This window comes from Mus musculus, chromosome 10 (assembly GCF_000001635.26).
Source record: "Mus musculus strain C57BL/6J chromosome 10, GRCm38.p6 C57BL/6J".
Classification (NCBI taxonomy): domain Eukaryota; kingdom Metazoa; phylum Chordata; class Mammalia; order Rodentia; family Muridae; genus Mus; species Mus musculus.
The window spans coordinates 130,063,382-130,072,082 of record NC_000076.6 but is presented as its reverse complement, the minus strand read 5'-3'; positions in this window follow the sequence as shown (position 1 = coordinate 130,072,082).

Below are 8,701 nucleotides of genomic sequence, written 5' to 3'. Positions count from 1 at the left end.
CTTTCTATCACAGTCAACAAATATGGGTAAAGAAGATCATCACTTTTATTGGACATTCCTTCATATTCAGAGAGTCACAAATGTATCTCTTAAAAGTTTACCTTGACTACACAGATTATTACCACAATGTCCAAAAATGTAGAAATTCATATATCTAAACCACAGAAATTATTGCTTAAAATCATTTATTTATCCAACTTTAATCAGACATACCAATACAATTCCATAAAATACTCTGATAAAAGGCAGAATTTATATCCAAGTAAAATCAATTACTGAGCTTTTAAAGAATTGTCTCATCCATTATAAGTACCAGGTCAATTTAGAATGGAAAAAGAATTTAGTTCTAAATTATCAATACAGTAAAAAGTCTTAAACATCTTATTTTCTTTGAACTAAAATTTAAAGGTGAATGAAAACATCAATGTTTTAATGGAAAAATGTCCAAAAATACATTAAATATGCCTAGCAGAAAATAATTTTAAAATCTAAAATGTCAGTTTTATCTTTTAGAATCCCAAATAAGTATGTTAAAAAATCTAAAAGATATAAATATTTATCTGAAATACAAATGCTCAAATATCATAAAGAGGCACAGATACAGCCACAGACATACTTGGACCTGACTCTCCATACTAATGTTTTCGCCAAGTTGCTGATATGAACACAGACACTGCACTCCACTCAGAATGTGCCTGACTTTAAACCACAACATGTGGTTTGTTTTCCTCACCTATTAAGACAATCTTGTTGGTGATTTAATTAGTAAATGTTTCTCAGGCAGCTTTTTGTGTTTAAGTCTTCTCTTTACTGCAGTGATGAGGTACATGCATTGAATAATTTTTTATGTATTACTCTCACTGCCATTCATACAAAAATGAATTAATCCTAATCTTAGGAAATTTTTATGCTCACTGTTCCTAAGTCAAAACCTAAAGAGATGATGAAATATCTCATGAGAATTTGATCTTCATAACAACATTTCCCAAGGAAGCAATACTTTTTCATGTTATCCAACTATAGTCTCCAGATAATCTGTATTTAAAAAAACAAAATGTGCTTTAAGAAACTAAACCATCTCCAGAGACTTGAATAGAGATTACTCTAAGCAGTGTCTGCTGTAACATTTAAGAAAGCAGTTATTAGTGAAGTACCTAAATTAACCTAATTATTTATGTGCCTGTATTAGGTTTAGATAGCTTCTCACAGGGCTCCCAATTCAGTTATATATCTTTAATAAGGTAGATAAAGTTGATAATACAGTTAATCTAATCAATCTATTTAGATCAAAAATTATGCGTCATATGCAGTCTTTTTCTCTAAGTATAAGCTGATGAAGATATTGAGAGGTTATTTGCTTGAAAAAAATGGAGAAATGTGTAATTTAGAAGGAACTGGAATGGTTGGTGAGACCTCTCATGTCCATCAGTCAGTTAAAAGTAAACTCTTGGAACCATTTAGGTGTTCATGATAAGTATATTTCTTGTTTTAATCAAGGTTACTATGATGATCAAACATCATGACCAAACATACTTCCTCCAACAAGAAAACACCTTTTGCAATAAGGCTACACCTCCTATTAGTGCCACTTCCCTTGGGCCAAGCATATTCAAACCACCTTAACTTGTTTTCATACAGAATTTAGGACCACCAGCCTAGTGTGGTAATATCAATAATGGGTTGGGCCTTCTCAAACCTGTCACTAATTAGGAAAGTACTCAATAGGTTTGCTTACAGCTCAATCTTATGGAGGAATTTTCTCAATTGAGGATTTCCTCCTCTCAAGTGATTCTAGCTTGTGGTGAGTTGACAAGTATTGTGCAGCACAGTTCTCCAAAAGTCTCAAGAGAGTTCTTAAGATAAAAATGTATAAACTTCCCTCCATAAATTTAAGGGAAAGATATTCTTTACCTGTAATCTTACTAATCCAGAGGGTTCATGAAACTGTACCTTTACCCACCTCCCCATTACAGGTTCATCACACAGGACTCTTACATGCAATGTTCAGGTAAATGAGGAACAAATTTATTTTTATAGAATTTTATTTAACTTGAAAACCATTAATGTCATTTCTTTGTCTGTTTTGTCTGTTTTCAGTTTCTCTACCCGAATACTCATGCTTTTGTTTTTCTTTTAGTGGAGACATTGACAACATAATTACATGATAAAAGATGTACACAATAAATTCCAAAAGCAGAGTGTATCTAAAGAAAATAAATTTATTTTGGTTAAACTTTCTAAAGTCTGAAAGATCAAAGATAAGTAATCTTTACCCATTAAATCATGACAAAAATCAGGAGAAAGAGTGAGTTCATGTGGAGGAGAGAAAACTTCTATGGTTACTAACTCATTTCTGCGAGACAGATATTGATTTACTCCTAAGGTTCCACCCTTGTGACTAAATATTCCTCTCTAGACCTCACCTCCCAGCAGTGTGCTCTGAAGAACTAAGAGGGATGAGACCAAGTAGAAGATCTCTTATTTTAAGCCTTATGCCAGCAGAAGGCTATGAGTTTGCAATTAGGAGAAAGTTACCTGAAAGAATTATGATGCAATCTTAAATTTAAAAATATCATCTCATCTCAGCAGACAGTCCCACAGTTCCCAGAGGAATCTCCACCCTACCCCCCCAGGCACCCTAGCACACCCAGGATCTTAGGATCACTGGTGAGTGGAATACAACATCTGTCCCAACACAACTGAGAGTGCCTAGGGCCAGCAGGAGCAGGGACACAGGAGCCACACCTGAGTGGCTTGAGGTCCTTCTGGTCATCACTGGTTTACTCTTATTTCAAACACAGCAGACAGCCCCACAGTCCCCAGAGAAATTACCTCTTACAGGTGCTCTAACATGCCCAGGATCTTAGGATTCCAGGATCCTAGGAACTTGGTCACACCAGGATCTCAGGGACTCAGAGGAAGCTTGACTGCCAAGAACTCTGACACACCCAGAATCTCAGGATCACAGGATCCCAAAATCATAGGATCACAGAGAAAGCTGGATTCTGAAGAGTTCTAACTCAACTGGGATTACAGGAAGTTCAGGCTCCAATCAGATATATTGAGGGCAGGGAACACTTGAAATAAATAGATGGCAGGAGGCAATGTTAAGAACAGAAACAACAGAAACCAAGGTTACTTGGCATCATCAGAATCAAACTCTCTCACCATAGCAAGTCCTGGATACACTATCATACCAGAAGAGCAAGACATGGATCTAAAGTCACTTCTCATGATGATGACGGAGGACTATAAAAAGGAAATAAATAACTTCCTTAAAGAAATACAGGAGAACACATCCAAACAGGTGAAAGAATGGAACAAAACCATCCAGGATCTAAAAATGGAAGTAGAAACAATAAAGAAATCACAAAGGGAGACCACTCTGGAAATAGAAAACCTAGGAAAGAAGTCAGGAGCCATTGATGCAAGCATAACCAACAGAATACAAGAGCTAGAAGAGAGAATATCACATGCAGAAGATACTATAGAAAACATTGACACAACAATCAAAGAAAATGAGAAATGCAAAAAGATTCTTATCCAAGAAATCCAGGAAATACAGGACACAATGAGAAGACGAAACCTAAAGATAATAGGTATAGACTAGAAGATTTTCAACTTAAAGGGCCAGTAAATATCTTCAACAAAATTATAGAAGAAAACTTCCCCAACCTAAAGAAAGAGATGCCCTTGAACATACAAGAAGCCTACAGAACTCCAAATAGTTTGGACCAGAAAAAAAATTTCCTCCTGTCACATAATCAAAACACCAAATGCAAAAAAAAAAAAAAAAAAAAAAAAAAGAATATTAAAAGCAGTAAGAGAAAAGATCAAGTAACATATAAAGGCAGACCTATCAGAATTATACCTGACTTCTCCTCAGAGATTATGAAAGCTAGAAGATCCTGGGCAGATGTCATACAAAACCTAAGAGAATACAAATGTCAGCCCAGGCTTCTATACCTAGCAAAACTCTCAATTACCATAGATGGAGAAACGAAGGTATTATATGACAAAGCCAAATTTACCCAAAATCTTTCCACAAATCCAGCCCTTCAAGTGATAATAAAGGGAAAACTCCAACACAAAGTGGAAAACTATGCTCTAGAAAACACAAGAAAGTAATCTTTCAACAAACCTAAATACAATAGCCACATGAACAGAATTCCAACTCTTAACAACAAAAATAACAGGAAGCAACAACGACTTTTCCTTAATATCTTTTAATATCAATGAACTCAATTCCCCAATAAAAAGACATAGCCTAACAGATGGGTCATGTAAACAGGACCCAACATTTTGCAGTATACAGGAAACCCACCTCAGGGACAAAAACAGACACTACCTGAGAATAAAAGGCTGAAAAACAATTTTCCAAGCAAATGGTCCCAAGAAAGAAGCTGGAATAGCCATTATAATATCGAATAAATTGACTTTCAACCAAAAGTTCTCAAAAAAGATAAGGAGGGACACTTCTTACTCATCTAAGGTAAAATTTACCAAGATGAACTCTCAATTCTGAACATTTATGCTCCAAATGCAAGGGCATTCACATTCATTGAAGAAACTTTGCTAAAACTCAAACCACACATTACACCTAATACAATAATAGTGGGAGTCTTCAACACCCCACTCTCATCAATGGACAGATCTTAGAAACAAACTAAACAGAGACACATGGACACTAGCAGAAGTTATGAAACAAATGGATTTAACAGATATCTATAGAAAATTTCATTCTAAAACAAAAGGATATACCTTCTTCTCAGCACCTCATGGTACCTTCTCCAAAATTAACCTTATAATAGGTCACCAAACAGGCCTCAAGAGACATAAAAATACTGAAATAATCCCATGCACCGTATCTGATCACTTTGGACTAAGACTGATCTTCAATAACAACATAAATAATAGAAAGCCCACATACATGTGGAAGCTGCACAACTCTACTCAATGATAACTTGGTCAAGGAAGAAATAAAGAAAGAAATTAAAGACTTTTTGGAGTTTAATGAAAATGAAGCAAAAACATATCCAAACTCATGGGACACAATGAAAGCAGTCCTAAGAGGAAAACTCATAGGTCTGAGTGCCTCCAAAAAGAAACTTGAGAGATCATACACTAGCAGCTTGACAACACACCTAAAAGCTCTAGAACAAAAGGGAACAAAATCACTGAAGAGGAGAAGATGGAAGGAAATAATCAAACTCAGGGCTGAAACCAATCAAGTAGAAACAAAAAGAACCATACAAAGAATCAACCAAACCAAGATCTGGTTCTTTGAGAAAATCAACAAGATAGATAGACCCTTAGCCAGACTCACTAGAGGACACAGGGACAGTATCTTAATTTTACAAAATCAGAAATGAAAAGGGAGACATAACAACAGAACCCGAGGGAATCCAAAACATCATCAGATCCTATTACAAAAGGCTATACTCAACAAAACTGGAAAACCTGAATGAAATAGACCATTATCTAGACAGATACCAGGGACCAAAGTTAAATCAGGATCAGATTAACAATCTAGACAGTCCCACATCCCCTAAAGACATAGAAACAATTATTAATAGTCTCCCTACCAAAAGAAGCAGACCTAATTCCAATTCTCCTCCATCTATTCCACAAAATAGAAACAGAAGGTATTCTACCCAATTTGTTCTATGAAGCCACAATTACTCTGATACCTAAACCACACAAAGACCCAACAAAGAAAGAGAACTTCAGAACAATTTCCCTTATGAATATTATGCAAAAATACTCAATAAAATGATCACAAACTGAATGCAAGAACATATCAAAATGATCATCCATCATGATCAAGTAGGCTTTATCCCAGTGATGCAAGGATGGTTCAATTTATGGAAATTCATCAATGTAATCTACTATATAAACAAACTCAAAGACAAAACAACATGATCATCTCATTAGATGCTGAGAAAGGATTCGACCAAATCCAACACTTCTTCATGATAAAGGTCTTGGAAAGATCAGGAATTCAAGGCCCATACCCAAACATAATAAAAGCAATATATAGCGAACCAGTAACCAACATCAAACTAAATGGTGAGAAACTGGAAGCAATCCCATTAAAATTAGGAACTAGACAAGGATGCCAACTCTCTCTCTACCTATTCAATATAGTACCTGAAGTCCTAGCCATAGCAATTAGACAACAATAGGAGATCAAGTGGATACAAATTGGAAAGGAAGAAATCAAAATATCACATTTTGCAGATGGTATGATAGTATATATAAATGACCTCAAAAATTCCACTTGAGAACTTCTAAACCTGATAAACAACTTCAGTGAAATGGATATAAAATTAACTCAAAGAAATGATTGGCCTTTCTCTACACAAAGGATCAGTAGGCTGAGAAAGAAATTAGGGGAGCAACACCCTTCGAAATAGTCACAAATAATATAAAACACCTTGGTGTGACTCTAAGCAAGTGAAAGATGTGTATGATAAGAACTTCAAGTTTCTGAAGAGAGAAATCAAAGATCTCAGAAGATGCAAAGACCTCTCATGCTCATGGATTGGCAGGATTAATATAGTAAAAATGGCTTTCTTGCTGAAAGCAATCTACAGATTCAATTCAATCTCCATCAAAATTCCAACTAAATTCTTCAAAGAGTTAGGAAGGGCAATTTTAAATTCATCTGGAATAACAAAAAAACCTAGGACAGCAAAAACTATTCTCAACAATATAAGAACCTCTGGTAGAATCACCATCCCTGACCTCAAGCTGTACTACAGAGCAATTGTGATAAAAACTATGTGGTACTGGTATAACAACAGACAGGTAGATCAATGGAATAGAATTGAAAAGCCAGAAATGTACCCACACACTTATGGTCAGTTGATCTTTGACAAAGGAGATAAAACCATCCATTGGAAAGAAGACAGCCTCTTCAACAAATGGTGCTGGCTCAACTGGTGGTTATCATGGAGAAGAATACAAATTGATCCATTCTTATCTCCTTGTACAAAGCTCAAGTCTAAGTGGATCAGGAACTCCACTTAAAACCAGATACACTCAAACTTATAAAGGAGAATGTGGGGAAAAGCCTCGAAGGTATGAGCACAGGAGAAAGATTCCTAAACAGAACACTTGTGCTGTAAAATCAAAAATTGACAAATGGAACCTCAAAAACTTGCAAAGCTTCTCTAAGGCAAAGAACGCTGACAATAAGACCAAAAGGCAAACAACAGATTGGGAAAAGATCTTTACCAATCCTAAATCCAATAGGGGGCTAATATCCAATATATATAAAAACTCAAGAAGTTGGCCTCCAGAAAACCAAACAACCCTATCAAAAATGGGGTACAGAGCTAAAGAAAGAATTTTCAACTGAGGAATACTGAATAGCTGAGAAGAACCTAAAACAAGGTTCAATATCCTTAATCATCAGGGAAATGCAAATCAAAACAACCCTGAGATTCCTCCTCACACCAGTCAGAATGGCGAAGATCAAAAACTCAGGTGACATCAGATGTTGGCAAGGATGTGGAGAAAGAGGTACACTTCTCCATTGCTGGTGGGACTGCAAGATGGTACAACCACTTTGAAAATCAGTTTGGCAGGCAGTTCCTCAGAAAATTGGACATAGTTCTACTGGAAGATCCAGCAATACTACTCCTGGGCATATACCCAGAACATGCTCTAATATGTAATAAGTACACATGCTCCACTATGTTCATAGCAGCTTTACTTACAATAGCCAGAAGGTGGAAAGAACCCAGATGTCCCTCAACAGAGGAATGGATACAGAAAATGTGGTACATTTCCATGATGGAGTACTATGCAGCTATTAAAATAATAAATTTATGAAATTCTTAGGCAAATGGATGGATCTGGAGAATATCATCCTAAGTGAGTTAACTGAATCACAAAATAACACACATGTATGCATTCACTGATAAGTGGATAGTAGCCCAGAAGCTCAAAATCCTTCTTAGAAGGGGGAACAATATTCTCACGGAAGGAGTTACAGAGACAAAGTTTGATAAGAGGCTGAAGGAATGACCATCCAGAGACTTGGGGATCCATCCCATAAACAACCACCAAAACCAAACACTATGGTAGATGCCATCATGAAGTTACTGACAGGAGTCTGATATAGCTGTGTCCTCAGAGATTCTGCCAGTGCCTGGCAAATACAGAAGTGGATGCTCACAATCATCCATTGAATGGAACACAGGGTCCCAAATGAAGGAACTAGAGAAAGTACCCAAGGAGCTGATGGAGTTTGAATCCCCATAGGAGGAACAGCAATATGAACTAACCAATAACCCCAGAGTTCCTTGGAACTAAACCACCAATGAAAGAAAACACATGTTAGGAATCTAGCTGTATATATAACAGAGGATGGTCATCAATAGGAGGAGAGGTCCTAGGTCCTGTGAAGGTTCTATGCCCCAGTATAGGGGAATGCCAGGGCCAGGAATGGGAGTGGGTGGGTTGGGGAGCAGAGGGAGGGGGAAGGGGAGGGAAAACTAGGAAAGGGGATAGCATTTGAAATCTAAATATAGAAAATATCTAATAAAATATTTACCCTAAAAACAAACAAACAAGCAAATATCTTCTCAAAAAAACATATATATTCATTATCATTTACTACTATAGTCTTGACAACTTTCCAAAAAGATGAATTGAGAAATACCTTTCTTCAGAAATTGTTCCCATTGGCCAT